This window comes from Melanaphis sacchari, unplaced genomic scaffold (genome assembly GCF_002803265.2).
Source record: "Melanaphis sacchari strain LSU unplaced genomic scaffold, SCAv2.0 Contig64_pilon_pilon, whole genome shotgun sequence".
Classification (NCBI taxonomy): domain Eukaryota; kingdom Metazoa; phylum Arthropoda; class Insecta; order Hemiptera; family Aphididae; genus Melanaphis; species Melanaphis sacchari.
The window spans coordinates 2450101-2457131 of record NW_020271462.1 but is presented as its reverse complement, the minus strand read 5'-3'; the positions used below and the strand labels follow the sequence as shown (position 1 = coordinate 2457131).

At 22.2% G+C, this 7031-nt stretch overlaps 1 long non-coding RNA gene across 1 annotated transcript in view; it reads left to right on the top strand.

Moving 5' to 3' along the window:
- LOC112600453 overlaps positions 1 to 4753 on the top strand; it is a 10488-nt gene extending 5735 nt beyond the window's left edge. Inside the window, exons 3-4 of the long non-coding RNA XR_003115001.1 lie at positions 3857 to 4066; positions 4131 to 4753. This is a non-coding gene — a long non-coding RNA (uncharacterized LOC112600453). The remainder of the gene's footprint in view (positions 1 to 3856; positions 4067 to 4130) is intronic.
- Positions 4754 to 7031: the final 2278 nt, after the last annotated feature.

Here is a 7031-nt window from a genome sequence, read left to right as displayed (position 1 = left end):
AGTTGCTGCATGTTATTCAACATCTCAGATTATTAGTATTATTTCATATTTTTCAATAAATCGTATTAAAATTAAAAAGATCCATCATCACTACTAAAGATAAGTTTTAAGGTGGTTTTGTATAATATGACAACATATACAATTTGAAGTTTTAAGAATGAAAGTATATTCATAATATTCTAAACGATGTTTACTGACGTTGTTACGTATCTAATTCAAATTTTCATGAAGATATCGTAACAGAAATGATGATAAAAATAAGATAATGAATCACAATGATGAAAGCAAGAGAGACACTTGCGATGAAACAGTAGTGAACAATTTAGTAAGTATACTCAACTTATTTCAAGTTTGCCATACTTCTGATTAGAAGTATTATTTCAACACTGTACTTATTTTTAAAGAAGCTGTATATTGTCTTATCCAGTATTTCACTTGAGAGAACATTAAAATAAAATTTAAAAACTGCTATGATAACTATTTTCACACAAGATCAAGTAGAGATTTAATTATAACATGTGTAATCAGATGTTGAAATAAACAATGAAGATGTTTTCATATATTTGGTAGTTTAAGTTTCACATTGTCGCGGTAATTAACTAAATTTTTAAATAAATTAAAAAGAAACAATAATATATCGGGTTATTTATATTAATTAAATTAAAATGTATATTTTACACAAAATACCATAAATATTCATAATCTCACTTAATTCAAATAGTAACATTTATTTATTATAACTTCCTAAGTATGAAAAGGATAAATGTATGTAAAGTAAAGTTGTGTTACCAATGCGTAAAATATTAAAATATTGAATATAATTGTCCATATTAATAACACCATTTTACATAATTTATTTAAATGGTGGGTAATGTTATAATAATTTTAGTTTGTTAATGAAGCTTGATGGAATTTTGTTTTTAAATTAATATTATACACTAATTAAACTTAACCCTTTTATATCTTTACATTTGTCTCACTTTAAGGAAGATTTTATATTTTTAAAATGATTAACTTATTGAATTTTACATTGTGAATATAACAACTTTATAAGAGTTCACCACAGTGAAATACACTGTTCATACTACTGGCAAGTAGTTTCATCTAAATCTATGTAAGTATCCATATGTATTTACGTATATATTAACATATTATGCTAAAATAATTTAATTGATAATCTATATAGTTATAAGGTATAATTTTGTTAAAATATATAGGTATGTACTTACCATTGGTTTTGGTTTTGAGATGGTGGGTGGTGGTAGGTTCTAAGCTTATGTGGTTCATTTGAACCACCTTAGGTACGTACTTGGCGCCACTGTATTACTATAGATAATGGCAATAATTTATTTTAGTTATTTTTATTAAAGTTTCCTTGATAGCTAGTCATTTAACCTTATTGTTAACAGAAATTACATTTTTTTATGTTTGAGAAACAGATAAAAATAATATCATAAATCAATAAGGATGATAATTTTAAAATATACTATGTTATTATTATAATATTATTAACAATATAATACATTTAAGTTTTAATATTTAAAATTATAACAGAAGATTGTGTGGGCATACATACTTGAGTCAGCATACAGTTGGTGGTTTACCTAATTTAAAGTATTTTGCACTACTAGCAGAATATATGTGGTTAAAGAAGTTGATCTCTAACTTTTTATGTATTTAGTTATAGATAGTTTTAAATCTTTATAAAGGACATCATTGCGAACAAATCATAGATTATTATATATTTTCCTCAGAACTTAAATTTTGCATGTGTGAGTTATAGTACAATTTCTTCACACAGGGACTGCATATAAAAGTATTGATCATAGAATTTGCTTATATAGCATAAGAAAACATCTCCATTTTAATGATGTTTGTTGGTTGGTCAGTGGATATAGTATTTTTAGTCTCTGTTAACCTTGTTGTAGTTTGGAGGTAATATGTAAATTCCATATTAGTTAATATCCATATGGCACATTATTAACAATTTAAAAATCTGAAAGAATTTAAAATTTTATTTTCTTAGATAATAATTAATAAATATTTAATTTTAAATCATACATTTATATAATACCACGAAAAAAAAATGGTGGACACTAGTTGGTCGTATATTAAACCTGGTTATAAATCATTAAGTCAAATTCAGAGGTAGGTCACATTTAAGTCCAGTTGCATAGTTATTTTATAAAAAGTTATTACGTTTTATAATACTTTTTTTTTTTAGATTACGTCAATCTTATCTTATATTGATGGAAAAATTAAATGATTTTTTAGTGGCAAACAAACTATGTTTAAATAATTTAATAGTAAAATAGTATGATTCGTTTATGTAATTTTGATTCATTGAAATGTATTAATTCTAAATCTATAAGATTATAAGGCCTGATGTAGTTCCAAACTTAACTCCTGCTAGATTTAAATGGGTAATTAATAAATATCATGCAACATAAGATAATTTTTTTTGTTCTAATAAAAATATATCAATTTAGACAAAAATAAATAACTCATAAATTATACAACATTGCTATTCAACTGATTCTAGTTACTGTATGACATTTATTGGCTAATTGTTATTAAGTATGAAAAAAAATGCAAATTTTTAAATTTCATAATTTATTTTTTAATAATTTTAGTTATTATTCAGAAAAACAATTATAATACAGATAATATTTTATTATAAGAAACAGAAGTTAGATGGCATCTATAATATATTTTATATCCCTTGCATTTCTGTATCACTTTAATCTAATTCAATTTTAATTTAATTAAATAATTAAAAAATTAAATTATTAAAGATTTGTAATTTTTTTAAACATTTATAATTTTTTTAGTTATTAAAAAGGATACCAGATCTAATAGCTACTCCTTGCACATATGCTAAACCTAATATTTACTTGTTTAAGATTAAACTCCAAGAATTCAGTTAAGTAATGTGACAAAAACAAAAACATTTAATTTAATGTACAAAAAACTTTATTAAAAAACTTACTAAAGAAAAAAATATTGACAGCCTAAATGTCTACTCGACCATGATATTAATTCATACCATAATTTGGAGAGACTTATTTTTTGTGTCAGTTTGGTTGTCTTAAATATATTTTACAATGGAACATAAATCGCGTAACAAATAACTTAAAAAAATATAAACAATGAAGAAATATAACTATACTGTTATAAACTATATTTTCTTTTCTTTTTTATGAGGACAAAAATATAATAAAATAAGGATTAATGTAAGTTTTTACTTGTAATTTATTGGATATTAAAATAGTCTTTGATGTCTATTGATGTTAAATATGTTTTAATTGTTTTATGAATTATTAATAAAAATTAATTCCTCTTTAATTATTGATTTCTTTTTTTTTTTTTTTAATAGTTTGTTTAGATTTGATTCTGTTATTTACTAATTGTAATGCATACTGCATAGTATGGTATTTAAATCTTGATATAGTTATGTGCTGGATATTTAGTGATATTTCATTTTTGTAGAACTCTTATTTTTATAATAATTTAATGTTATTATGAGACTAATCATATACAATGACTGTTGCTGTAAATTAGAAATTGAAATTAGTTTTTGTTAATATTTATGGCTAAGATTGTTATTATTAATAAAATATTTAACCATTATATTTGATTATTTTTAATTTTAATATCTAACACTTTTTATTTTGTATATAAATTAATATCTACATATTGTATTCTCTTAAGGAATATTTATACTTATTATATTCTAATAATTATTTATAATTCAGTTAGAAATGTTAACTTTTATCCATTTTTATAAAATTAACATTTTTTTTTTTTTACAATTTAATAAAACTGAATTAATTATTAATGATTTCTTATGTTTTAGGTTTTAAAAAAAGAAGATACTAGAAATATATTTATGCCAACAGAATTTAATCAAAAAAAAATATAATAGATGCTGCAGTAAATTTAATTTTTCCCAATGGTCAGTCAACCAAAGGTCTCAAATATTTAATTTTCAAATTGATTTATTTGAATTCAAAAAAACTTCATTCATGCAAAATATTACTATTTCAATACTTTTTTCAAAATACAAGTAAATGATATTATATTTTAATAATTTAATATATATTTTTTTAATTTGATTATTATGTTAACAGGATTAAAATCATCGAGGTTCTACTTAGCAACTAAAGCAAATTATCTTTATCGTGTAACACCAGTTATATATCTGTAACAACTATTAAAGATAATTCAAGTCTCTTTCAGCAAGAGCCTTACTGACTACTGTGGAACATTTAACTACAAATAGCTCTTCTGATATTCATAACTTTTAAAATCAGATTTACCTAATCAATTCTACATCAAAAAAAATATTTTCAAAAGTTATTAGACGCTATTGAAAACATTGATAATAACTTTTAGTTTTATTACTATTGAATTTATATTACCAAATAGGTAACCAAAAAATGCAATAGATGCAGGTGGTATTTAAAAATATGTTCTCAGTAAATAATTGGATTGTTTTTATGAGACTTTAATTGCAGAAACATCTTCAAAAATACCGTGTTTGCAGTATGGCTTAATAAGTTGATAGCGAAGAACAATTACAATAATATTTTGCTGTAAAACTTTTACCATCCTTTTTTTGAACAATTAATTGGACATACTTTATTTGATTTGAAGTATTTTTACAGACAAATTGTGAAACTGATAGGAATATTTTATCAAACACATTAAATATTTATACAGATAAACTGATGAATATTTTATATGATTTAGAATGTAGAAATATCACAAATAAAAATAATTTAACAAAATATTGGAGAAAATTGCTCACAAAAACTAATACTAAAACTAATGTTTATAGTTGATTATTTCATAAAACAAAGATTGTAAGAATTAAAATATGCATCATGTGAACAAACTATTTATTATTATTATTTTTCTATTTAAACTTTAAATTATGTCTTCTTAAATTATAATTAAGTATTGATATACAGTAATGCCGTTAACTAATAGTAATAATTATTACAAATGTAATCTTGTATTTGCCAAGTTTCATTGTGAGTGAGCTAGTGAACTAAATGTCTAACTTAAAAAAATTCTAAATTTTTTTATGAATCTTGTAATAATGGACTACAAGATATTCCTGATTTGAAGCAATTAATTTTTCTCTGTTGATTGAAGTTAATGATCTTAAAATTCAAAAACCATAGAATACATCATGTTGAAGACTTCTTGATAATTGATGAAATTGATAAGCGTAATATGAGAGCGTCTCTTATTATTATAAAATGTTCTAAAGTTAATTTCAAATAACTCAGCTGATAACTTTCTCACAACTTTAATCTGATTAGTAACTTCATTGAAGTCATCAATAACAATAATATTACCAAGCCATTGAAAATCATACATTGAAACATGACCAAAATAAAATCTATCCAATTAATGTTATATTTTCTTCATCAGCTGATATATTTGACATTTTAAAAATTTAAAATAAAAAAAATATATATTATCATTATAGCTTCCTTCTATTATAGTTCTAACCAAACATTTTCCCAAAGAAATTTCAAGAAAAAAATTTGTTATGGATTAGAGTATTCAAGAAATAATAGTGAACTAGTATAATTATTAAGTATATAAAAAACTCGTAAAGAGTTAGCCTAATACTCATAATTTTAATTTAATTACTTTGTATAATCAATTTTTTGCCAGAATGTTAAAAGTTTTTTTATGAAAATTTCTTTTTTATGTAATGCTTAGTCAACAGTTAATCTTTAGATAATTTGTTTAAATGAAACACGACTAAATAATAATGTAGTTGATAAGGAATTTAGTTTTACTATAACTTCTATAAAGATAATTTTAATTTTACTCACGTAATTGTAATTGTGTGTTGGTAGTGTATTAATTGCAACAAATAAGAAAATATGTTGTGAATTGTAAAATGTTGCTCTTGTTGTTAGATTCAAACAAATATTCTTAATAGGTACTTACATTTAAAAATATAAAAAACAATTTTAGGTTGGCTTTACATACTTCCTAATGAAATAGTTATTATGTACCTACTTAAACTATTGTAATACAATTTAGTCTTTATTCATTATCTTTTTGGCATTTTTACTTTTCTAATGTAATCTGGACTTAATAAGGCATTCTAAAATATCCATGTTTTCATAAAATAGCTCCAAATCATTGTAATAATTACTTTCCAAAACTACATTATTTGCGTTCACTTAACTATCATTTAATTGTATTTTTCCACCTCGATTTCATAAAAATATGTCTTAATTTGATCACTATTGATATCCATCATAACATATTGATGGACAGTAACATTATTATTTTTTCACATAAACACTCCTTAAAAAGTAATTTTTTATTATTGCTTAAGAGTTATTAATGACCCTCTACATTCTTTTTTTAATATACATCTATCAAAATTATTAAATTACTGATATAGTAGTAATATATTTTAGTAACCTAATAGTAGTAATTTAATAATAATTTTTATTATCATTTAGTACTATTTTAATTTACCCTTAATGTTTCTTATATCTAGATGTCTTTTATACATCATAGATAATTAAAGCAATAATTTCTTAACTTTTATAATGTAAAAAAAATTGTTAGAATTTATTTATTTTAATATGTTAAAAAACCAAATGAGCATTACATTTTTATAGGTAAAATAAAAATTAAAAAAAAAAAAAAGTGAATTACAATTAAATGTTAAAAAGTTGTATTATAAATCCATGATAAATTAGCATGGTATTCTTTGAAAGAAGACTGTATACAGAGGAAGATAACACATCTTGCACTAAATGTTTTCTTTTTTTTTTTTTTAATATTATGAACAATTCAAACATTATTTTTTCCATTTATAGCCAAATGATAATGGTATAGATTCTTTTTAATGATGTTCACAAAAATTATTTGTACTAAGTTGTTTGGTTCCTACTTCTGAATACCAAATAATTCATGCACTGTTATATTTTGTATTGTCTGTCATCTGAATTAAATTTTCTATAAGTGTGATAAGTAGGGCTCGGAAG